This window comes from Ranitomeya variabilis, chromosome 2, assembly GCF_051348905.1.
Source record: "Ranitomeya variabilis isolate aRanVar5 chromosome 2, aRanVar5.hap1, whole genome shotgun sequence".
Lineage (NCBI taxonomy): Eukaryota > Metazoa > Chordata > Amphibia > Anura > Dendrobatidae > Ranitomeya > Ranitomeya variabilis.
This window is the reverse complement of record NC_135233.1, coordinates 917,475,702-917,502,862: the sequence shown is the minus strand read 5'-3', so window position 1 is coordinate 917,502,862 and position 27,161 is coordinate 917,475,702. Positions and strand designations below refer to the sequence as shown.

Genomic DNA, 27,161 nt, shown 5'->3' with positions numbered 1-27,161 from the left:
ATGTTCATAATCATTTAGAAACAACAATACTAATATTTTAACTCAGGAAGAGTTCAGAAATCAATATTTTGTGGAATAACTGATTTTTAATCACAGCTTTCATGTGTCTTGCATGCTTCCCACCAATCATTTACACTGCTTCTGGTGCAAAAATGTAAGTAGTTCTTTGTTTAATGGCTTGTGACTATCCATCATCCTCTTGATTACATTCCAGAGGTTTTCAATGGGGTTCAGGTCTGCAGATTGGGCTGCCCATGACAGGGTTTTGATGTGGTGGTCTCTTAATTTTTGCCAGAGCTGTATATACATGATACTGTTGCGCTCCAAGATGCAGGATTATGATAAGACGGTACTGTAGCCCAAATGAGAGAAAGTGCGATTATTATTATTATAATTATTATTAACAAGAAACAATAAAGAACCTAAAAATGCTAGTGCACATACAGGGTTAATGAGTAAAAAGGAAACTGAATGGCATCGTATACTATCTCTTGTGTGGGCTACCGTCATATCATAATCCGGCACCTTGTATTGAAAAAAGAAAGGCAAATTTTTGACTATTAAAAATAAAATTAGTAATCTTGCAATTTTCTTAATTGCCACTTGTGCCATTTTAGACTTATACTTCCTGTGTTTTCAGGAAAAGATTTAAGGAGACTCCTTATCAATATGTGCACAATACAGTGATAGGTAAAACCTCTTTACACAGCTGATAACATAGGATCTGCCAATCACAATAGGTGAAACTACAGCATCCCCTGCTTGCCCTCCTTTCACAATGGCCAATGCACATGCTGATTAGATGCTTCAACACAAAAGATAAGGTCAAGGTCTGTTTATTGTGGGAAATGTTCATGTGTTGTTTCCTGAAGAAACAGGTTGTTAGGGAAAGATTCATTAACTTTGGCGTTGTGCACGTAGGTGTTACTGTAGGGCTCAAATGAATGTGATGCACCAAATTCATTAAGAGGATAATGCCACTTAAGGAATTTGGCACATCTTTTCAATGACATGCACCTCAGTGTACTTCACCAGAAAGTATATTCCAAATTGGAACTAGAGTATCATTTCTGGCATAATAAATGCCAATGCTTTTGGTGAATTTGATTGCTGGACCTGGCCATGCCCCGTCTCCCTTCCCCTTTAGACAGCTCTGCCCATTTTGTGAGAACTGCTTAAAAATAAAAAAAAATAAAAAATTTACAAAATGTTTTTACAACTCTGTGTTGAGCTAAAATTTAGCAATTTTTCAAATCTGGTGTTTTCTGGTGTAAAATCCTCAATGAATCCCACCCCCTCCCTAATATATAATATGGCCCCAGCTGCCAGTGTGAAAATTGCAATATTTCTAATTTTTATTATAAGTGTAGATTGTGTAATGCAGAAAAAAAATTGACAAATATTTTTAAAAAGTATCACACAAAAATGTGATTTAAAGAATGTATTTTTCTGATTACACATTCCCATTAATGATCTTACAAATTGCTCCCAAGGCATTCTGCCTGATCTTTTAGAGGCTGTTCATAGTTGCACTGTTCTCAGCGGTGTGTTTTGCCCTTTGCATACGTTGGTCATTCAGGTACGACAGAGTGAGCAGTGGCTTCCTGCAAACCACCATATCAGAATATATGGCTCGATTATCTCAATTCCCAACACCACACTAGTGTCTAATTTTTATGTATTGGGTCTAAAATATGTGAACATACAGTAATATTTAAAAGTTGGAAATCCCTTTAATGTATAGTACAAAAAACACATATATTCAAGAGGCACCTGAAGTTCATATAATTTTGTACAACAGAATTCTAAGTTCTCCACGTGTTATTCTTTTTTGACCCCAAAACCATACTTCTTTGACAAAATGCGAATGTAATATGGTCTCTGATGGAGAACACCACAATTCCTAAGTATGCCATACAATTCACAGGTTGCATGAAGCTATAATACAGTGGTGTTCATGACCCCCAGTGTTGTGCTTGTTCGTAATGCTCCCTTTTATTCTTCATGTCAGAAAAAGTACTTGAACTTACTGTACAATCAAACATATTGTTCCCACAGCAACCCTTAATCAAAAATAGTTTACAAACGTTCTCTAACTTTATCTGACTTTCTCAAGAAGACACAACTACTGTGTCCTCAATTTCAGAAACTATCTGTACTATTCTAGCAGTCTGCCTAAATACCAGCCAACATGGCAACACTGATTAGAGGCTTGGAGCTACTAGATCTGGCCTTGATGTTCTACAGAAACTGACTCCTAGTTAACATATGTCAAGAACAATGGAGGAAAATGTTATATATAATTGCTTTCTCATGAGAACTTGACTTGATACAAGAAGTGCAATTACACTACTAGCATTTCAGCTATAAAGCTCCAATTTCTTCCCTTCTGATTTATTTTTTATGTGCTCTGCATAAAGACATGATTTACAATGCACACACCAAGTTTCTTCGACATGAACAGTTACAGCTGCATGCAGCCTTGGATTCTGATTGTCACAAAAACTGCAAGTTTATGTTTTTCAAGATTAACCCCCTTATGGTTTATAATTGCACATCTCAGATATCATATTGTTAATGTATGATGACAGCTGTGCTTCTTCTGCTCTCTCACTAGTATATTAATTCAGGTTTCCAGTGCTCTGGAATACAAAACCCTCAAATTTCAGAAAAAAGAAGACAAAGAGTGACACATTTTGAGCTGTAACAAAAATTTTGAGCACTCCTGTAAATAGGCCTCCTAGACAAACCCATTTCAATTTTCATTCTCCTCTGACCACATAAAGAAAGTGTCCTGTTTTATCATAGGAACAAAGCAATAGAATGCAGGCTGGGAATGGATTCATCATCAGACACCAACTGATGGAGCCTAACCATTCCCATCATACCTGAAACAAAAGTTCTTGTTCTCAGTACTCAGAATTCTTCTGTGTCCTCAGGCCAAGTCACGTGGCAACTTGGCACGTCACAGTTTGCTGTGGACAAAGGGCAGAGAGTTTGTCTTTATAGTTAACTGTTTATAGGGGTTTCCTATTTTAATCCTCGGCATACCATCATCATACTTTAAAAAAAATATATGCTCACCACCATTCACCTTCCTCTGCTTTGGTGCCGCTCTGGTATCTTTGCTCATAGGCTGCAGTTGTGACAACATGTAGCACATGGGACAACTGCAGTCAATCACTGAGCTCAAGATTTCTTGCTGACTAAAATGGTATCAGCGCTGAACTCATTAATTGGCTGCAATGACCTCATGGCTACAGTTATGAGCTCACAAGGACAAAATTTTTTACTAGTGCAAGTATAATATAACAATTGAATCTCCCCTCCTTTTCCCCCATCAAAAATAAATGAATAAAAAATAGACATATTTGGGATTACTATATCCATAAAAATGTGGAGAATGTTCCAACAAGGATGTGTGTGGGGTGTACATTTCTGTGGTTTATAACACTCCAAAAATGTGTTGAAAAATGTTTCTGGATTCAAGTACTGATCAGTACAGTATTACATTTTTGTGTTATATACTACTACAAAAAAACATTGAACATTTTTTATTGATTCAGTCATTCATCCATTAAGTATGCTCTGTGATACATTTTTGGCTTATAACACTAAAAAAAAGCATTGTAAGGTTGTCCGCGATTCAGTTACTCATCCATACAGTATTACTTGCATTGTGTTACATATCTGTGTTATATAGAATTCCAAAAAAGCGTTTATTTTTTTTTCCTGTATTCAATAACTCAAACATACATTATTACATACTCTGGGGTACATTTCTGTGGTATACAACACTCAAAAAAATAAACATTTTTTTCTGGATTTAGTTACTCATCCATACAGTATTACATGCTTTGTGTTACATTGCTGTGTCATATAACACTCCCAAAATAGCATTGACATTTTTTTCTGGATTCAGTTACTCATCCATACAGTATTATGTGGTCTGAGGTACATTTCAGTGTTATATAACATTACAAAAAAGCTTTGTAACATTTTTCTAGATTCAATTACTCATCCATAGAGTATTATACGCTTTGTGGTACATTTTGGCCATATGTAACACTTGAAAAAAGCATTTAAAAATTCAGTTAGTCTTCTATACACTGTAACTTGCTTAGTAGGCAGTGTCAGAACCACATGAGACTCTTGAAGGAATGGCAAGAGAAATATTGGAGACAGACAAAGGTGTTGCAACAGCGGAGGTGCCACTTTTCTTGAACCACCAAAGCCTGAAACAAGGCACAAACACAGGATGCAGCCCTCACCGCTGGGGTTCTTGCAAACTGCGGATGGGAGAGCCAGGAGCCAGGAACTGGATAGCAGACTGTAGGGACTAAGCTGGTTGACAGAGACAAGGAGGTGAGCCAGGACCAGGGAAAGCCCTTTAGCCACAATGTACCAAGAGTTGGCATCCTGGGGGGATGTAGGACCAGCAGCGGAGAGAGGGGTCCACCAAAGGGGTTGGGATCAGTCATCATATCAAGCTCAACCTGTGGGCAGTAGCGATAGAGCACTTGTCATGAATGCTGCAAAAATGACAGCTGGAACCAGAGTTACGTTCCTCAAAATGGAGAAGGAAGGGACTAGGATGAACCCTTCTTGAGCAAAGAATGGGCCTGGGAAAGGCTTAAGAAGGCAGCTCGAGATGCGGCTACCACCATCCCCCGAGAGATTGGACTGTCCTTAGAGTTCCCCATCTCTTATTCAGAGCAGGTGATGGTGTAGGCGACACAGAGGCCTGTCACCCATTTGTACATGCCAGGGGCTCCAGCACTACCCAAACCTGGATCCCTTACAGCCCAGACACCCGGGAATCGGGAAACAGGATGAAGATGGAGGAAGTCCCCCCATCCTTCCGAGGAAAAAGAAGAAGTGGACACTTGAAGGAGATTACTGTGTTACCCTACTTAAAATTTTCTCCTGGGTTTGCACTTTGTGCAAATCCTTTATGAATATAGGAGTACAGTGAGTACACTTTAATAATATTTAAATGAGGCCTGACAGTTGTTGCCTTTCAGGGGTCTATGGATGAATGTCCTTATAAGTTTTTCCTGCCTTTGCACTTTCTGTAAAGCCTTTATGAGTGTACGAGTACGTCAACTAGACTTTCAAAATATTTACGTCAAAAACTTTTTTCTGGATTCAATTACTCCTCCATACAGTATTGAGTGCTTTTTGGTACATTACGATGGTATACAGCACTCTAAAAAAGTGTAGAAAAATGTGTTTGTATTCAATTAGTCATCCATAAAGTATTAGATACTTTCTGTAACATTAGGGTATTATACACTCCTCAAAAAATAAAGGGAACACTTAAACAACAGAATATAACTCCAATTAAATCAAATTTCTGTGAAATCAAACTGTCCACTAAGGAAGCAAAACTGTTTGACAATCAATTTCACATGCTGTTGTGCAAATGGAATAGACAACAGATGGAAATTATTGGCAATTATCAAGACAAATTCAATAAAGGAGTGCTTCTGCAGGTGGGGACCACATACCACATCTCAGTAACAATGCTTTATGGCTGATGTTTTGGTCACTTTTGAATGTTGGTTGTGCTTTCACACTCGTGGTAGCATGAGACAGACAATACAACCTACACAAGTGGCTCAGGTAGTGCAGCTCATCCAGGATGGCACATCAATGCGAGCTGTGGCAAGGTTTGCTGTGTCTGTCATTGTAGTGTCCAGAGGCTGGAGGTGCTACCAGAAGACAGGCCAGTACACCAGGAGATGTATAGTGGGCCATAGGAGGGCAACAACCCAGCAGCAGGACCGCAACCTCAGCCTATGTGCAAGGAGGAACAGGAGGAGAACTGCCAGAGCCCTGCAAAATAACCTCCAGCATTTCACAAATGTGCATGTGTCTCGTCTGCACAAATGGTAAGGAACTGACTACATGAGGATGGTCTGAGTGCCCGACGTCTACAGATGGGTTTATGCTCACAGCCCAAAACTAAAAGAAAGAACCTGGCACTCAACTTAATGCTTGTATGTACTCTGAGATGAGTGGGGGATTCCGTGTCTGGACACTAGCACAGCACATACCAGCGAAACAAGTTCACTTAGTGTGCCTAAACACTATACCAGACGCAGATTATGCTGTGCCCTATATGACACTACTTTCATTTTCTTCAATTATCCTTCTATTAGTACGAAACTGATGAAGGTCCGGACAATAGGACCAAAACGTTTTTGGCTACTACGATTAAAATTTCACAAGCATTAAGTTGAGTGCCAGGTTCTTTCTTTTAGTTTTACATGGTGTGGGAACCTACCCGGGCACCATCAGTAGTAGTGCACATGCCTCTATCTCCTACTATGCTCACAGCCCAACACCGTGCAGGATGCTTGGCATTTGCCACAGAACCCCAGGATTGGCAAATTCGCCACTGGTGCCCTGTGCTCTTCACAGATGAAAGCAGCTTCACACTGAGCACATGTGCCAGATGTGACTGAGTCTGGAGATGCCATGGAGAGCGATCTGCTGCCTGCAACATCCTTCAGCATGACCGGTTTGGCAGTGGGACAGTAATGGTGTGGGGTGGCATTTCTTTGGAGGGCCACACAGCTCTCCATTTGCTTGCCAGAGGTAGCCTGACTGCCATTAGGTACCGAGATGAGATCCTCAGATCCCTTGTGAGACCATATGCTGGTGCGGTTGGTCCTGGGTTCCTCCTAATGCAGGAAAATGCCAGACCTTTTGTGGCTGTAGTGTGTCAGCAGTTCCTGCAAGATGAATGCATTGAAGCTATGGACTGACCTGCCCGTTCCCCAGACCTGAATCCGCTTGAACACATTAGGGACATCATATCTCTCACCATCCACCAACGTTGGACCACAGACTGTTCAGGAGTTGGCAGATGCTTTAGTCCAGCTCTGGGAGGAGATCCCTCATGAGACCTTCCACGACCTCATCAGGAGCATGCCCAGGCATTGTAGGGAGGTTATACAGGCATGTGGAGGCCACACTCACTACTGAGCATCGGTGGGCCTCCTTTTTCCATGGGTCTAGTTGTGGTTACAACCTCTATGACTGCAATCATTGCCCCTCTGCCTACAAGCACATATAAATAGTTTTGATTGTAAAATCATGCTTACGATTCAATTTAAAAGAGACAATGCATGGATAAGAAATACTGTTGTGTGAATATACCTTTAGGGCCCGTACACAGGTTGCAGATTTGTTGCAAAAATAACAGCTTTTTTCTGCACAGATTTGTCACAAAACCTAAAGGGTTTTCTGATGACAGAAAAGTGAATGACAATATTTGCCTCTCATGTACACATTGCTTATTTGGTACAGATTTAAATCTCCACCATGTCAATTCTTTCAGCGTTTTTACTGCAGATTTCATCCATACTAATGAGTGGGGGGAAAATCTGCATAAAAAATGTATGTTAAAACCCACCAAAAAAGCCTGTATTATATGCTATGTTTTTCCTGCAAAGAGATGCAGAAATGGTGCAGAAATGTCTGCAGCATATACTTGATGTGTGCACATAGCTTTAGGTTTTTCCAAGATAGAACATGTACAGATTATACTCTATGGTGCTGTTCAGATGTCCCTCCTTTTCTTTGACTGTATGACCACAAAAAAAATCAAGAAGATATGTCTGTTTTTGATCTGAGTCATGTATCCAAATCACAAGTCTATAAATTCATCTTGATTTCATTATACAGATTTCTTCTTTGGGTATGTGTCCACGTTCAGGATTGCATCAGGATTTGGTCAGGATTTTTCATCAATATTTGTAAGCCAAAACCAGGAGTGGGTGATAAATGCAGAAGTGGTGCATATGTTTCTGTTATACTTTTCCTCTAAGGCCGGGGTCACACTAGACCGTAATACGGACGAGTGCTATGCGATAAAAAATCGCATAGCACTCGGCCCAATGTTAATCTATGCTCCAGCTCCCATCATCCGATATTTTCTCCACCGTATTTTGGATCCGAGGGAACTCGCAGCAGGCTGCGATTGTCAGCGTATCTCGGCCGAGACTCGCCAATGCAAGTCTATGGGTGCGAGAAAAAATCGGATTACACACGGACCATGCGTGTGCATTGCGAGAAATACGCAGCGGTGTTCTATAGAAAAGCCGGTAATTCAATTGCCGGCTTTGCATTTCTCCTTCACAAACCCGACAGGATATGAGACATGGTTTACATACAGTAAACCATCTCATATCCCCCTTTTTTTTGCATATTCCACACTACTAATGTTAGTAGTGTGTATGTGCAAAATTTGGCCACTGTAGCTGCTAAAATAAAGGGTTAAATGGCGGAAAAAATTGGCGAGGGCTCCCGCGCAATTTTCTCCGCCAGAATGGTAAAGCCAGTGACTGAGGGCAGATATTAATAGCCAGGAGAGGGTCCATGGTTATTGGCCCCCCGTGGCTACAAACATCTGCCCCCAGCCACCCCAGAAAAGGCACATCTGGAAGATGCGCCTATTCTGGCACTTGGCCACTCTCTTCCCACTCCCTGTAGCGGTGGGATATGGGGTAATGAAGGGTTAATGCCACCTTGCTATTGTAAGGTGACATTAAGCCAGATTAATAATGGAGAGGCGTCAAATATGACACCTATCCATTATTAATCCAATTGTTTGAAAGGGTTAAAAAACACACACACACATGATTTAAAAGTAGTTTAATGAAATAAACACAGCGGTTGTTGGAAATGTAGGTCAATGACCTATAGTTACCTTCAGTCGCGGTGATGCGCCCCCTGGTGGATGTCCTCATATGACCTGGAGCGTGGGAAAAAGTTCCCAGGCTGCAGTTCATGAGAACATCCAGCAGGGGCGCATCACCGCGACTCAATGTAAGTATAGATCACTGCTTTCCTTTCAGCACCCGGGGATTACAGGCACGAGCGAGTGGTTTATCGCAGCTCGTGCCTGTAATATTAGTTAACCCCTCCAGATGGATTACCTCGTGGGACGTGATAGGACATCAGAGAGGGTATGTATATTGTGTTTTTATTGTTTTGCCAAGCGAGGGCCTGGAAATGGATTGAGAGAGCAATAAAATATTAAAACAACCGCTGTGTTTATTTCATTAAAATACTTTTAAATCATGTGTGTGTGTGTTTTTTAACCCTTTCAAACACTTGGATTAATAATGGATAGGTGTCATAATTGACGCCTCTCCATTATTAACCTGGCTTAATGTCACCTTACAATAGCAAGGTGGCATTAACCCTTCATTACCCCATATCCCACCGCTACAGGGAGTGGGAAGAGAGTGGCCAAGTGCCAGAATAGGCGCATCTTCCAGATGTGCCTTTTCTGGGGTGGCTGGGGGCAGATGTTTTTAGCCACGGGGGGGCCAATAACCATGGACCCTCTCCTGGCTATTAATATCTGCCCTCAGTCACTGGCTTTACCATTCTGGCGGAGAAAATTGCGCGGGAGCCCACGCCAATTTTTTCCGCCATTTAACCCTTTATTTTAGCAGCTACAGCGGCCAAATTTTGCACATACACAACACTAACATTAGTAGTGTGGAATATGCAAAAAAAAGGGGGATATGAGATGGTTTACTGTATGTAAACCATGTCTCATATCCTGTCGGGTTTGTGAAGGAGAAATGTGAAGCCGGCAATTGAATTACCGGCTTGTCACAGATATCGCGCTGAATGAAATATAAATACAGAATATATATATATGTGTCTCAATGACATATATATATATATATATATATATATATATACTGTATATATGTTTTCCCGAACATTTGAGCACATAAATCCATTAGATGTCGGTTTTGCAAGCTTGCGAGAAAATCTCGGCATACGGATGCCATACGGATGTCACAAGGATGTCACATGGATCATTTGATGTGAGGAAATCGCATCCTCGCACTGCACACGGATCACTGTTTTTGAAACATTTGTGCGATTCTCGGCCGTGAAAAACGGACTTTTTTTTCATACGTTAAGTGTGTCCCCGGCCTAATTGTTCCACTCCTGGTTTTGGCTTACAAAAACTGATGAAAAATCCTGACCAAATCCTGATGCAATCCTGAACGTGGACACATACCCTTAGTTCTATTTTTCTACTACACAGCAAAATACAGAATGAACTAAATATGCTCTTCACATAACTTATTTTTTTTTCCAACTGACTTGAAAATAAAGTTTATGCTTTGTTTTGTTTGTGTATGCAGAACCTCTCACCGCTACAGACTAGAAAATCTAAGCAAATAAGCTCCATCCAAACATGTGTTCCTTAGGTGGTGATGTGCGATTATAAACAAGAACACCATGTTAATTAATCACCATTGATGACACATGGAAAGCAGCTGTGTATGCCAAGCTAATAATTTGACCACTGTGAATCACTCCACTGTAAATTCCCAGTAACACCATGAGTGCATTCCCCCTTTAGTCTTTTAAGACACAGACCAATCATTATACAGTGCATATGTAATTTGCAAAAAGACAGATATTATAATTGATAGCCACCAGAATGGAGGAGGATTTTTCACCATTGTAAAACTGACAAGCAGTGATTAGAAGCTGATCCAGCTATGAAGCCCCTGATTAAAGTAACATTTGTATGGTAACTATATTATAACTGAAGAGTGACTTAATCCATGGCAGCTACAGCTTTGCTTTTTAATTTTTCTTCTGCCGTTTAAAGGCAGGAAGACTACAAAGAACAAATAAAGTTTTAAATGAAAACAGAGGAGAACTCTAAGTCCAGTCATTGGTATTCAGAACAGATTCACTAGGTTTCAGGTTTAATAGTGGAAATGTTCAGAAGTTTTATTGGAAGAAGCTCAGAGTTCATTTGAGCACAGTCATGAATGGTCAAAATAGATAGAAGGTCCAAAGTAATTTTGCCTGCTGAAATCCTATTGGCCTGGTTCATAAATCACATAAACTGAATAACTTAATTTAAAAAGCACCAGAAAAAAAAGGATATACATCTTAATAGTATAAAACAGAGCAGGTCATTTCATACCAGTAGATCTACCTCGATTTATTAAGAAACTGCTTGAGCTCAAATGAATGTGCACAGTGTTTGAAAATGTTTCCGCACCTTATTTTGTTATATTTTGTACCTTCAGCAAAATTCAACCTTTTAATGTTTTGTTACAATAGTTCCATTGAGTATATCAGAAATCATTAGTGTACACTATGCACTATAGAGCCACTAAATTTGGCAAAAGGACCATCTCCATTATATCACAGTTACTAAATCAGGATGTCATTTAGAGATTAAGCAATTTGCGAAAGATGTAGAGCAAGTAAAAATGCTGGCATATACTATCTGCTTTAATCCTCTATCAAATTGTGTACACATAGAGCAAGCCGGCAAACATCAGCAAGAAAATGAGTAGTACTTAATGAAGCAAACATTGGTGGGGTATCAAAAAGTTTTATGTCGCCTTGACTAGTTTGCTGGTAATGACAATACAGTTTTGATATATTCATTTGATTAATTAATTGAAAACCATGATGTGAAACACGGCGACTTCAGTATAAGTGTAAAATTGTTCTTTTAACCACATTGTTGCTGACACTGAACCAAACTTATTCTTTCAAGAAAGATAGGAGAAGTTTGTGGATGATTTCCACGCTTGCTGATCAATGATGAGATGTACAGTATATCCCAAATTGTCAAATGGATAGTGGTTTATTCTACGCGCTTCAAAGTACAAAATACTTCTTCATCAGGAAAGACTACAAGATAAATTTACATGCAGCAGATTTTAAACACACACCGCAGGTCAGTTTATGTTGATTAACAAAGAAGCACAGAGAACATGATATTTCCATAAATCCCAACCACTTTGCTGAAAATGTAGCATGCTGCATTTTTGATGCAGCTAAATATGCAGCTTCAAAAACACACTTAGGCCGGTTTCACACGTCAGTGGCTCCGGTATGTGTAGTGACAGTTTTCTCAAGTACCGGAGACACTGACACACGTAGACCCATTCAAATGAATGGGTCTATGCACGTCTGCATGTTTTCATAGACCGTGTGTCTGTGTGCAAAACATGGAGACATGTCCATGTTTCTCCGGCAGCACAGTCCGCAAAGGGTCCCGCACACGTTCACACGGAGAACAGTGTGCACTCTCCTCCGTGTGCACATACCGCCGCATGAGAAACAGTGCTACAGTTAAGCCCTGTCCCCTGCGTGTGGTGCTGAAGCCGGCATTCATCCCTTCTTTCCTGCACGGCTGAAAGCAGCGCTAGCAGGAGAGAAGGGATGAAAGATCACGTTTTTTTTGTTTAAAGTTTGGGGTCACCTCCCGCGTCCCACCCCTCCCCACCCCATGTGCGCCCGGCCGCTTGCAGAGAAATACTCACCCAGCTCCCGCAATGCCTCCTCTCAGCGCCGGCAGCTTGTCCTGTGAGCGGTCACGTGGTGAAGCTCATTACAGTGATGAATATGCGGCTCCACCTCCCATAGGGGTGGAGCCGCATATTCATCACTGTAATGAGCGGTATTGGCCATCTTACATGGCACTACACAGCATGCTGTGATTTTTTACTCAGCCCAATTCCAAATGATGAAAAACTCACAGATGAACAGCGACTCATTGAATAACATTGGTCAAAGTACAATGCAATTTTTTTATCACATTGCAATTGCCGTATTTATACCAGATGTGAGTGAACCCTTTTTATGACATTGGACCAGAACCATGTCGTGCTTAAAGTGCATATATGAATCTAGCCTTTGACTAACTAAGCACAATATGGTCCTGGTCCAATGTCATAAAGTATTGATATAATTATTGGATATACTTCATTGTATACTAAACAGATATATAAAACAGATACATATTAATTTATATTGGAATCATCAACCTTCACTAAATATGCAACATATGCAACAATTGGCATCATACAATATTTAAAGAGCTAACACAAAACTAACTGTAGCGTATAACTAATTGTGAGTAATACTCTGCTTGTCTGCTTGCAAGATCTGGCATATGTCTGCACATATTGAGCTCTTATTTTCTCACATTTCACATGTCCATTTTTGAAGTCTGTTGTTAAATGTACTGTACTTTTTGCATTTATTTGAAGAATGTCCTTTTGATATCTTATACTGTGTAAAATATAGCTAATTGTAAGATCATACCTAGTGCAGTGGACCTTGGATTCCTTCGGTGGCAGGACAATACTTGACCTCATGAGGGGCAGAGTGTGCAGGCAATTCCTGGATGACAAAGACATTGGTGCCATTAACTGGCTTTCACATTCCCCAGACATGAATCCGATTGAAAACCTTTGAGACATTATACATTAGTACATCCAACACTACTGAGTAGCTACATGGACTGCCCAGGTACTTCATTATGCCCTTTTCCAGATTTGTGAGGAAACTATCTGCTGTGCCAGGAGCATGTCCAAGGAATGACATGAGTGCATACACACGTGCTGTGGTCATATACACTACTGCATCAGTATGAGTTGCGGCATTGTCTTTTACACAAACTGGATCCATCTATTATCTATATTTTTTATTTGATTTTTGGTTGTGATTTGGAATCGAGCATTCAGTTCATTGATAATTTTGGTTACTACCGACCGCTCATACATCGTTTTGTTCTTAACAACTTAGACAATTTTTATCAATAAAAATATTCTACTTAAATCTTTCATTCATCCTATTCTGATTTATAAGAGTTCTGAGCAGTTCATATTAGTCAGATGCCAGAGACTGCAGAATTAAACTAAGATTAGTTTTATTTCACTTGAGGGAGGACAGCATATTGATTAAAGTCTCTCAATGAGTTTATAAACCTAACGATTACCTACATGATTGTGGAACAGGACTTGGCTTCACAAAACATAGATAAAGAGCCAGCTGGTTACATTTCAATATTAAGGAACGGAGTTTGTTAGTTTCATAAAAGTACCGTGGCATAGAGCTTGGTGGTTACCAAACCAGATAGATACAGCTTGGTGGTTAAACTTCAATACTGAATCACCTAACTAATTATAATGTGGCAAGTGTGTTTGGTTGCTACAAAACAATACGCTGGCCCTCAACTTGGCAATTATGTTAAAATAGGAAGATTCTTTTATAATCAGTGTTGTCATCAGTTTTTTACTAGAGTATAGTAGTAAGGAAAACTGGGAAAAGGAGGAGCGCACAATAGGGTTTTACATGTTAAAATAACACAGAAACCAACATGGATCTGCTCACCTGATGGTGTTGCAACAATGCAACATGTATCAAATGCATAAATCAGCTGCTGCAGAACATGAGTCCAAAGTACTTAGAGAAAGAACATGTCACTGGATGCTGATAATTACATTCAACATATATTTTTTATTGAAAACTTTATTTTAACAGATTTAAAAAGTCAACGCGTTTCAAAGTCAACACAGGAGATCAAGTGGATTCTTGCAGTAGACGATCGTATAAAATATACATATAAATAGGACCGTCTACAGCAAGGATCCACTAGGTTTTTGTTCTGATGAAGAGGTCCTGCGTTGACCACGAAACGGGTTGACTTTTTAAACCTGTTAAAATTAAGTTTTCAAGGAAAATATTCGTTGAATAGCAGCGCATCCAGTGACACTTCACCCAGATATGCTCTTTTACTAGAGTAAGCACAGCACTAATGTTTTAGATTTAGGGCAGTTAACACAGGACACCTATTAATATATCACTCAGATTCTCTTACATTCACAGTCCATAATGGTTTTTATGGATGCAAGACACAGTAGAACTTGGAGATATTCTTCCAACAGAACTCTCAGTGCAGCTCATAACCTCCTCGCTATTTAAAACCCCAGTTACCCTCATCATCTCAGGTCATGGTGGAGCTCATCATCACTTGCCACAGATGCAATCACTGTCTCAGGCAATGCTATTCTCACCACAAGCAGTTGCAGAATAAGAAGGTATGCAATTCATATGTCATTAGGGCAAAAAGAACACAGGTATCCAATTCATATGTCATTAGGGCAAAAGAACAAAATTAACCTTTTAGGGGCTAGTAGCGTATGTAGGCACAATTACAATATAGCAGTCTACAGCAGTAATCATTAGACAAATTGCAACAGCTGCAAGATATATAAATTAGATGAGGAAAATCTGCAGGAGGCCATTCCTATTTATACAGTATATAGTATTTTAGTGGAACCTCAGCTTTGTTAAAACACTGAGTCAATGCCACTGATATATTTCACCACATCATGTCTTTTATTAAAAAAATTATAACAATTATGTTTTATAATAAACTATTAGGAAACAAAATGCACTATTTTTAAAAAAAATAGAAAAAGAAAAGCAGAAAAATGATAATCGTATTCTTTTTCTGTTTCAATAGATTTTCATTTATTTTTCCAAAAATAAAGTAGTTTCTATGATCTAATTGAAGCTTGTAGGGTTGGAAATTGTGGCAATTGAAGAGATGAATCTAAGATGGGGCTAAAATGAGAGATTTTGTGTTCTGTTTTTACAGTGTGGCATTAGCAACCCTTGGGTCTTTTACCACTCCAAATAAATCCAGTAACTTGAGTTTGTAATTTCTGTAGCCAGTTTTGAGAAACCTCAAGGAGGATTGTTCTAAATATACAGTATATAGAATTTTAGGGAGACAAAACATCTTATACGTAAAAAAGAGGACAGCGCCACAACGGTCAGTGATAAGAAAAAACTTACAGCTTTAATCTGCCAACTGCGGCGACGTTTCGGTATAAACCTTTATCAAGCATTTTTTGGACTTTTTAGCTGGGCTGACCCCCTGGCAAGGACTTGCGTCCACAGGCCTAGGAAGGCTATAAGGGACATAGGGTGCGGTTTAACCTATTTTTTGGATTTGAAAACATCTTATATGTCAATACTTTTCCCAACCAAGATTTGTCTTGTTTTTCAACCTTTGTAAAATCAATCTTTATGTTGTTCTGAATTAAGTCCAGATTTGTATCTAATAAGTGATTTGTTTTCCTAGTTATTAGAATTCCCAAATATGGTATAGTGCATTTTTCCCATACATACTTGAATTATTTCTTAATACTCTCCTTTTGTTCCTCATTCAAGCAAAAGTCCAAAATTTGTGATTTGTTCTGGTTGATTTAAAAAAAGGAGACCTTGGAAAATTCATCTATTGTTTTGGTTATCTCTCTAAGTGATTCTAAAGGATTAGTTATGGTGAGAATTACATCTTCTTCAAACAGTCTTATTTTATGGTTTGTGGCTTTTGTTGGAATACCTTTAATTAGAAGATATATTCAACTTTTTTTCTGCAAATGTTTCCATTACTATTGCAAATAATATGGGAGAGAGAGGGAAACCTTGTCTCGCTCCACTGGTGATGTTAAAGATTTCCAAAGCATAGTTATTTGTTATTACTTTAGCTAAGGGATTTTTATACAGTGCCATTATTCCATTCATGATGGGACCAGTAAAGCCAAATTTTTCAAGGGTGGAAAGGAGAAATCTTCAATGAATCCTGTCAACTGCCTTCTCTGCATCCAGGGTGAGGAGCACAAAAGACATTTGCTCAACCTCTACTAGGCTAATGAGGTTGGTAAGCCTTCTGGTAGCATCAGAGGCCTGTCGACCATATACAAATCCTACTTGGCCCTGGTGTATAATTTTGGGCATTTTTTTATTCTATTGGCAATAGCTTTTGAGTATACTTTGATGTCTGAATTAGTAGTGATATGGGCTGATAATTTTTGACTAATGTTTGGTCACCTTAGTTTTTTTGGTATGACTATTATACTTGTTTATACCATTTTATTTGAAATGTTTCCTTCAATTAAAAAGTTGTTAAATATTCTAGTTATATTGGGGTTAATTTGTTTGTGTTTGCAATATAATATTCATTACTGAACCCATCTGGACCTGGGGCCTTATTGTTTTTTAGTTAACTTATAATTTCTTCTATTTCAGGTTCTGAAAATGGTTTGTGTAGATTATCTAGTTGTTAACAATCTAATTTTGGTAACTGAAGGTTCTTAAAAAAGTTGTTTATGCTTTTTTCTGTTGGTTGAGTTGTTTGTCGTTTTTTAGATTCTATAATGCCTCATAGTATTCTGCAAATGCATTTGATATATATTTTGGGTGTTATTATTTTTCTCCTTTCTCATTTTTTATTACTGCAATTCTTGATTTGGCTTTTAGCTCTTTGATCCTCCTTGTCATGAGTTTTGTTGGTTTATTATTTGAAAAATAGTGATTAATTTCCATATATTCCTGATGTATTTATCGCATTCGTCTGATAAATGGCCTTTAAGTTCTATTCTTAACCCTATGATTTTTTTTGTGAATGTCTGGTGAAGGTGTAGAAAGCTCTTGCTGGGCTTTTAATTCATTTATTATTTGTTTTGTAATTTCCACAATTTTTTTCTCTTTGATATCGCGATGAGATCTGAATTAATATCCCTCTCATAACAGCCTTATGGGCGCTCCAGATTGTATGTGGTGATAAATGATTTGATGGATTTTCTTTAAAATAATTTTCTAATGCCTCTTCAAATTCTTTTTTATACTGAGGGAGTTGAATTATATAATTTTTGCAGTCCCATATTCTGGAATTTTTAATAGTGTTAATTCAATCTCAAATTTCAATGAGGCATGATCCGACCAAATGATCATACCAGTTTCTACACATTTAATTTTTTGTAGCATGTATATATTCTCTATATAAGAAAGAGGTCAATTCCTTTAAAGACATAAAGCTTATTAGAATAACATGTATACTCTTTTGATGTTGAGTGTAAAAATAAACACCTAAAGGTGTCATAAAGGTGTTCTTTGTGTGGCCATTTTTTTCTTTCTATTTTGGGTTTCTTATTGTCAACGTTGAGTCTCTCATCTGGAAGAGCATTGAAATCTCCAAATATTAATATTTCTCCTTTTAGGATTTCTTTCATTTTTCCTATTACTTTGTTTAACCCCTTAGTGATAGAGCCAATTTGGTACTTAATGACCAAGCCAATTTTTACAATTCTGATCAATGTCATTTTATGAGGTTATAGCTCTGGAACACTTCTCACTAATTCTAAGGGCATGTTCACACTTTGCAGATTTTGCTGCGGATTTTTCCGCAGCGGATTTGGAAAACCGCACTGCAAAAACCGCTGCGGTTTTCACTGCGGATTTTCCTGTGTTTTCTTCTGCGGATTCCTCTGCAGGTTTTCAACAGCACTTTCCTATTGGTGCATGTTGAAAACCGCTGCGGAATCCGCAGAAAGAAGGGACATGCTCCTTCTTTTTTTCTGCAGCAATTCTGCGCGGTTTTTAAAGGGATTTTCCGCAATGTGGGCACAGCGGTTTTTGTTTTCCATAGGGTAACATTGTACTGTACCCTGCATGGAAAACTGCAGCGGATCCACAGCAAAAACCGCAAAGTGTGAACATAGCCTAAGACTGTTTTTTGGTACATATTGTACTTCATGGTAGTGGTAAAATTTATTTGATATGACTTTCATTTATTTATGAAAAAACTGTAATTTGGCAAACATTTTGAAAATTTTGCAATTTTCAAACTTTTAGTCTTTGTGCCCTTAAATCAGAGTTATATCGCATAAAATAGTTCATAAATACATTTCCGCACATTTCTACTTTATATCAGCACAATTTTGGAAACATAATTTTTTGTTAGGACGTTATAAGGTTAATAGTTGACCAGAGATTTCTAATTTTTCCAACAAAATTTACAAAGCCATTTTTTTAGGGACCACCTCACAGTTGAAGTGAGTTTGGGGGGTCAATATAGCAGAAAACACAGAAAAGTGACAACATTTTAAAAACTGCACCCTGCAAGGTGTGCAAAACCACATTCAAGAAGTTTATTAACCCTTCAGGTGCTTCATAAAAAGTAAAGCGCCTGAAGAGTTAAAGAACTGGAAGGAAAATATGAACATTTTACTTTTTTCACCAAAAATTTAATTTGGAACCAAATTTTTTTATTTACACAAGGTTATCAGGAGAGAATGAGCAACAAAATTTATTGTGCAATTTCTCCTGAGTACTCCGATGCCCATAATGTGGGGGAAAGCCACTGTTTGGGCACATGGCAGGGCTCAGAAGGTAGGGAGCACCGTTTGACTTTTTAAACACAAAATTGGCCCAAAGTTACCTCAAAACGAAGCACACCATTGTTTTTCTCGTGAAATTCTCATTAAGTTTGATGTGTCACATGACCCTCTTCCCATTGAAAAAAACAAAGTTGGATCCAAAATGGCTGACTTCAAAATGTCTGCCATGGTCATCTTGAAAAGTTTCCCCTCTCCCATATACTAATGTGCCACAAACAGGAAGTTGATATCGCCAACCATTCCCATTTTATTTAGGTGTATCCATATAAATGGCCCACCCTGTATATTGAAGTATGATCAGTAAAGATTGACTGCAAACCATATTAACATCCTTTAGCCCACAAGCCAGCGTCAATAGAGAATGTGAATGCCATGAACTAACTATTTGTTATTGTTTTTACACACTTTGAGTCCTAATAATCATTTGATGAAATGGCCGCCTGCTGCCAGGAGACGGATCCCTGGGAAGACACAAAATAATCTGAAAAAAACTCTCGAATTGCAATTGCAGCTGCAGCAGGATGTCCAAAATTAACTTGCTGTTCCGAGGTGTTGATGGTGTTGTCCGATAGAGTTTCCACAGAAAGCAAGTGGTCTTGATTAACTTCATGTTGCAGAACAAAATTGTGTAACACCGCACACACCTTCACAATATTTGTTGCACTCTCTGGTCCTACTTCCATGCAGCTCATAAGTACATGCCACTTTCCCGATAGCATCCCAAAGGCGCACACTCAATGTACCTTCATGCTCTAGTAAGCCTATAATTAAAGATCCTCTTCCTTGAATCTATAGATCGTCGGGGGAAAGACTGCATTACATTTGGGGAGAGTCCAAAACCCTCATCAGCAACCAGAACATATGGATATTGGTTTTTGGTGTAGTCCGGTAATGAAGCAGGTTTGGGGACATTTAATTGGTTGTTCTTCAAATGGTACTCAACTCGAGAGCTACTCCATATCCTTGCATCAGATAATAATAATAATAATAATTTTATTTATAGAGAGCCAACATATTCCGCAGCGCTTTACAAACTATAGAGGGGATTTGTACAGACAATAGACATTACAGCATAACAAATATCACAGTTCAAAATAGATACCAAGGGGAGTGAGGGCCTTGCTCGCAGGCTTACAATCTATAGGAAAAAGGGAGACACGAGAGTTGGATGGTAACAATTGCTTTCGTTGTTCGGACCAGCCATAGTGTAAGGATCGGGTGTTCATGTAAAGCTGCATGAACCAGTTAACAGCCTAAGTATGTAACAGTACAGACACAGAGGGCTATTAACTGCATGACATGTATGAGAACATGATGTGAGGAACCTGATTAAGGTTTAAGGTTTTTTTTTTTAATGGGCCACACAGGGATAGTTAGGTTAATGCGTTGAGGCAGTGGGCCAGTCTGAACAAATGCGTTTTTAGGGCACGCTTAAAACTGTGAGGATTGGGGATTAATCTTATTAACATGGGTAGTGCATTCCAAAGAATTAGCGAAGCACGTGAAAAGTCTTGGAGATGGGAGTGGGAGGTTCTGATTATTGAGGATGCTAATCTCAGGTCATTAGCAGAACGGAGAGCACGAGTAGGGTGGTAGACTGAGAACAGGGAGGAGATGTAGGGTGGTGCTGAGCCATGGAATGCTTTGTGGATGAGGGTAATAGTTTTGGACTGGATTCTTGAGTGGATGGGTAACTAGTGTAATGACTGGCACAGGGTAGAGGCATCGGTGTAACAGTTGGTTAGGAATGTAATCCTGGCAGCAGCATTCAGCACAGATTGGAGAGGTGAGAGTTTGGTAAAAGGGAGGCCAATTTAGAGAGAGTTACAATAGTCCAGACGAGAATGAATGAGTGAAACAGTAAGAGTTTTTTGTAGTGTCAAAAGTAAGAAAAGGGCAAATTCTAGAAATGTTTTTGAGATGCCGATTAGATAAGAGCCAATGATCGGATGTGGGGGGTGAAAGAAAGCTCAGAATCAAGGATGACCCCAAGGCAGCGGGCATGTTGCTTGGGAGTAATGGTAGAACCACACACAGAGATGGCAATGTCAGTCAAAGGTAGGTTAGTAGAGGGAGAGAACATGAGGAGTTCAGTTTTTGACAGCTTCAGTTTCAGATAGAGGGAGGACATGATGATAGAGACAGCGGTAAGACAATCACTGGTGTTTTCTAAAAAGGCAGGCATGATATGAGAAGAAGTGTATAATTCGGTGTCATCAGCATAGAGATTGTACTGGAAACCAAATCTACTGATTGTTTGTCCAAAGAGAAGAGGAGGGGGACTGATCCTTGAGAAACCCCAACAGTAAGGGGAAAGTGAGAGGAAGAGGAACCAGCAAAAGATACAGTGAAGGAGCGGTCAGAGAGATAGGAGGAGAACCAGGAGAGAACGGTGTCCTTGAGACCGATGGAGCAGAGCATAGTGAGGAGCAGCTGATGATCCACAGTTTTGAATGCTGAGGAGAGATCCAAGAGAATTAGCATGGAGTAGTGACCATTAGATTTAGCTGTTAGTAGATCATTAGAGACTTTAGTGAGGTCAGTTTCAGTAGAGTGTAAAGAGCGAAAACCAGATTGAAGAGGGTCGAGAAGAGAGTTATCTGAGAGATAGCGGATAAGACGGGAGTGGACCAGGCGTTCGAAGAGCCCCAATGCACGTTTTGCAGCGCTCAAACGCTGCTTTCTCAAGGGGATGTGGTGCCTGATGGTACAGGACCTGCCTATAACCTTCCTGACCCCAGCCACATGACCGGCGGCCACCAATCATAATGGCGCTGTTGGCGCATGCGCACTACGGCGGAACAGCGCCGCACAAGGACCTGGCGTCAAGCCAGGTGCGCAGACCAGGAGAAAAATCTCCGGACCCGCGCAGAAGGCCTTGTTTATATATTGCATAAAACTTTTCTGACTATTTTCACCTTTGTAGGGGCCCCCATATGGCCGTGCGCGTCGCCCTGCGTGCGGGCGGCTGCCGTACTGGGACAGGTATCCTACCGGCCTTCTGCGCGATGATTGGTGATTGGTGGCCGCCGGTCATGTGGCTGGGGTCAGGAAGGTTATAGGCAGGTCCTGTACCATCAGGCACCACATCCCCTTGAGAAAGCAGCATTTGAGCGCTGCGAAACATGCGTTGGGGCTCTTCTACCGGCGGGACCCTCTCCTCTCCATCTCCCTTTATTTTGGGTAAGCATATTATATCTGCCTACTGCTGCTATACGTTAGGTCTGTGCATATAATTATACAGGGCACTTGCCCTGAGACCATGTGCCGCACAACTATGCGGGATTTCTTTCATCACGTTGATTTTTATGCTTCCCATCTTCCTTGCATTGTGCATTATATTTATAGTCATTAGTATCCATCCTGCATTGGTGCTACTTAATGATCACTGTATTCAGCGCTGGGAGATGCATTGGTAGGGGTGCCCTTTCTTTTGTTCCCCCTCATGTATTGTTGTGGTACGCTCATGTTCCATGAGTCCTTGCCTTACATTTTTAACCATTGGATTAATAAAGTTTTTGTTATATTTGTACTCTAGGCTCCTGTTCCTCCTTTTAATATAATGTTACTGGAGCGATGATTTGAGCGCCCGGGTTATAATTACTTTATATCACACTTGTGTTTGGTCCCGGGCCTGCTTATTATGTCTTCGGGTTCTTTAATATTAACTTATTCTGTGTGCAGTCAGGGCCCCCAATGGGATCCAAAAACTGCTGTATATATTGGAAAAAGGAAGCAGTGAAAGATGTGAGAACCGAGATTGAAAAAGGCAAAAATGCCAGTGAGTGGATGTTTGGATGTTCAAAAAGGCACAGACAAAGGAGGAAAATACCAAGTGAATAAATGGCGTCTGAGAGAGTGCAGCAGGACGGAAGTAAGGTGTATTATGAATGTTTTGATGCTTAAAAGTCCGACTATGACTGACACATTACTGCTACGGTTATACCTTTGTATAACCAGAGACCCAGACAAGACAGATGGACTTGTAAACACTGTGGTCAGACAAACCCAGACTGGAGAAATACTTGTATGATCTGTGCTGAAACCGGACCTAAGAGAATTGCACTGAATCCTGTCCAGACAAGATCACATGTAGTGACATAAGAAGCTGACACAGGATTGTGGTTGGTGGATAGCGGGGACATTAACTTTTGGGAGTAGGCTGACAGTAATCCTTTTGGGAAGGAGCTGTAGACCAGCATGTCATGTCACCCCCAACCGGTCATCTAGTCACCCCCACCACCAGAGAACCAGCCACATCAGGTAGGGTAAGACAGATACAGGAGTATTATCCCTGGAGGCCCTCTGACTAGCTAGCTACGCTAAAACAATTGGCTGACGCTGAGAACCAACCTTTCCCATTTTTCAGATAAAGACAATATAATGGACGTATAAGTGCACCTGGGCAGGCCTAGGGAGTTAGTGAGCACCAAAGCAGGTGACGTGCTAGGACACATAATTAAGACACATACAGATGTGACAAAAGGAGAGAGTGTAGAGATGTACTTTGCACAGTTACAGCTGAAATGGGAAGACATGGGGTACAGTCCAGTAAACCCACTTGATGTTAAAGTATTGGTAAATACATTCATTGTCGGTATGACCAAAGACTTACGAGACGCAAATACAGAGATCCAAAAGATCTCCTGAAAGTTGCTAAAGGAGTTGAACAAACTAGGACAATAAGACGACGTGTCATGTATGCTGGAGTACAAGGAAAACAGTAGAGACGTAGTAAGGACTTAGAAACAGTAAAGTGCTGAAATTGTGAAGAAAATGGACACTCAGACCAATTTACCACTTCCTTCACCTCCAGACTAGGAAACTGACAACCCAGTGACAAATGTGTGCCCTGTTCTTGTTCCCTCCGGACCTGGTCCTGCCTTGATGGCCACCATAACAATGGCGGGAGGGAAAGAGACAGAATTCTTGATTGACACTGGGGCAGCCGGAACTGTGGTACACAAAGACTTGATAACGCCAGACATGATTACTGACGAGACTGTGGAATGCGTGAGTGTAGAAGGACAAGCGACTGAAGCCCCTATGACTAAACAAATAAGACTAGAATCACGAGACAGCCAAGAGGTGCTTACAAATTTATTGTTAGTGACAATACCCCTATGAATTTGCTGGGAGCAGAGTTGAGTGCTGGCTAGGCCACTATACAGTACTCTCCTGAGGGTATTACAGTCACAAGTCCCCTTTCATACAAACACTTGGTGCAGAGGGACGCCAGGGTCTTCCACGTGCACATTATACCACAGGTAAATCATGCCCATAATAGGGCACACTTAATTCCATTCATTTACCAGTTTAGTAGTTTCCTTACACAAGATGCTATAGTTACCGTGTATTTCTAGGTTGTCTTCATATGATATAGAGTTTTTTAGCCATTCATTATATTGGCTCAAACCATAGTCACTGTTTATTTGTCCTTCCCACTTCTTATACCTTATCGCAAGCAACTGGTATTAATATTTGGTATTTTTCAAATCCCTTCTTTTTATATTTGGAACTGTTAGTTATGGATTTACATAGGGCTACTACCTTCTTAAAATAAGCTTGTACTTTGCTGTGGCCTATGGCATTGTGCTCTCCCATTTTACAACTCAGTATCTTTCGTAAATATATATATTTTCATATATATAATTTTCTTTTGGTAACATATTCTGTGAATCAAATTTAGTTTTCTTAAGGGGTACTTTACCCAATCAAATACGGGTATAAATAATATTTGGACATTAATGTGTGACTTATATAAACACTTGTGTAATATTGCAGAACTGGTGTATATGGCAAGAGTAGTGAAAGTAACACCTGACACCAGAATGTCTGAGGACAGGGAAAAGAGTCAGGTACCAGACACTGTTTGGGCAAGGGGAAAATCTGATGTGGGTCAGCTGCCCATTCCCCCTGTCATAACTAAATTAAAAGAAGGAACCACTACTCTCCGGTTAAAGCAATACCCCCTTAAGTCTAGTCAAATCAATGTCCCTGAGCAGGGATATTAAAGAGTATGTTAGGGCAGGGGTTCTGGTGCAGAGATCTTCCCCCTGCAACACCCCTTTGTATCCCATTAAGAAAAAAAAAAAAAAAAGGACTCAAGGGTTCCCCTGACACAGAATAGTTCAGGACTTACAGGCCATTAATGATGTTACAGTGAGTGTGATCTCAATTGTCCCTAATCCACACACCGTACTGTCACAAAATGTTTCACAGTCATTAATTTGGCAAATGCATTCCTCTCTGTACCCCTGCACCCTGACTGACAGCATCTTTTCTCTTTTACTCGCGAAGGTAAACAATACTGTTGGACGGTCCTCCCAAAAGGGGGAAAGAACTCCCCAACCATCTATTCAACAGCGATGGCAGGGATTCTTGAGCAGTGGCAACCACCTCATCCACAGACTGTACTATTGCAGTATGTGGATGACCTCTTGCTCTGCTGCCCGGACCAGACTACAGTTTCCTTGCTGTGTGTTTCTTGGCAGAGAAGGGTTGCAAGGTCTCACGTGACAAATTACAGTATTGCAAACAAAAGGTGACATTTTTAGGACATTGTATTGCTGAAGGTACAAGACACCTGACGGAAGACAGGAAACAGGCAATACAAAATCTCCCTTTACCCAGGTCACACCAGCATTTATGCATTTTCCTAGGTTTGGTGACCTACTGTAGGCCTTAGATAAGGTCTGCTTCACAAATGATGCAACCACTCTATGACAGGTTGTCATCAAACCCCTACAATCTTACTTAAGAAACAATTGATTCCTTCTATTCTCTGAAGCTACTCATTGTGTCAGCCCCGGCCTTAGGCATTCCAAACTATGATCAGCCATTTTTCTTATTTTGAACAGAGCAGGGAGGACATGCTACCGCAGTACTGACACAACAGCATGGAGAGAAACAGAGACCAATAGCTTACTACTCAGCACAATTAGACCCAGTGATTAGAGGGTCTCCTACGCGTGTCCGTGTTGTAAGAGCTGCTGTATTACTGCTAGACAGGTGAGCTCACACTGACTTTTTTGTTTGACAATTTGTTCCCCACATGACATTAATGCCATACTCATACAAGTACAATCAAAACACCTGTCTATGGATAGACAGATCAGACTCGAATGTGCTCTAATACTAATTCCTGAATACGTCACCCTCAAAAGACATAATGTTCTGAATCCAGCCACTCATCTGCTTGTGGATTCAGAAAAGGGGGAATTGGTGACAGCATTAGAAAAAAAAAAAAAAAAAGTACTCTGGTACATTGATGCACAAACATGACTGCATAGGAACTGATGAGTCAGGAGACAGTATGTTTTACATATGTTCATGAAAAACCTGTTCCTAATGCATATGTTGAGGTTTTTATTTTTGTAGATGGCTCCAGATACCACCAGGATGGGTGATTCTACACTGGACATGCAGTAGTATCCTCACATGAGGTAATCCGAGTTGAACCACTCCCTCCTCACATGTCGGTGCAGGAGGCAGAGTTGAAGGCACTCACTGAGGCGTGTAGAGCTGCTGCAGGTAAAGTCGCTAATATTTACACAGATTCGAATTGTGCGTGGGGAATATCCCATGATTATTGCCCTATCTGGAGAAGCAGAACGTTTCTTACATCAGCCGGTAAGCCCATTAAAAATGCAGAGCTGGTGAAACAATTAGTGGAGGCATTGACGTTACCAGTCCAGGTTGGCATCGTCAAGGTAACAACACACACGGACGGTGACTCTGTGGAGGTAGAGGGCAACAGAAGGGCGGACGAGGCTGCTAAAGTAGCAGCAAGGCGGCCTAGGGAGCAGTGGACGGTGGCGGAGAGTCAGCGTATTCCAGCCACACTGAGCCTAGATGTACTGAAATCCCTCCAGCTGCCCAAACAGAGAAGGAACACGGGGGAGAATGGGAGCTGAGCTGAACTCAAAAGGAGTTTTGGGAGAATAAGGATAAATTGTATATACCAAGGTCCCTGTTCCTAATTATGGCGCAAGCAACACCTGGCTCCACTCACACCTCAAAATGTCACATGTGTCCATGGTAGATGCCTTCTGGATCGCTCCTGGTTTCAGTTACGCAGCAGCAAAGCTCGTACGGTCATGCCTCATC

At 40.3% G+C, this 27,161-nt stretch overlaps 1 long non-coding RNA gene across 1 annotated transcript in view; it reads right to left on the bottom strand.

Annotated features, from left to right (window-relative positions):
• Positions 1-13,205, bottom strand: part of LOC143810024 (uncharacterized) — a 96,086-nt gene extending 82,881 nt beyond the window's left edge. Inside the window, exon 1 of the long non-coding RNA XR_013222605.1 lies at positions 13,126-13,205. This is a non-coding gene — a long non-coding RNA (uncharacterized LOC143810024). The remainder of the gene's footprint in view (positions 1-13,125) is intronic.
• Between the last annotated feature and the right edge of the window lie 13,956 nt (positions 13,206-27,161).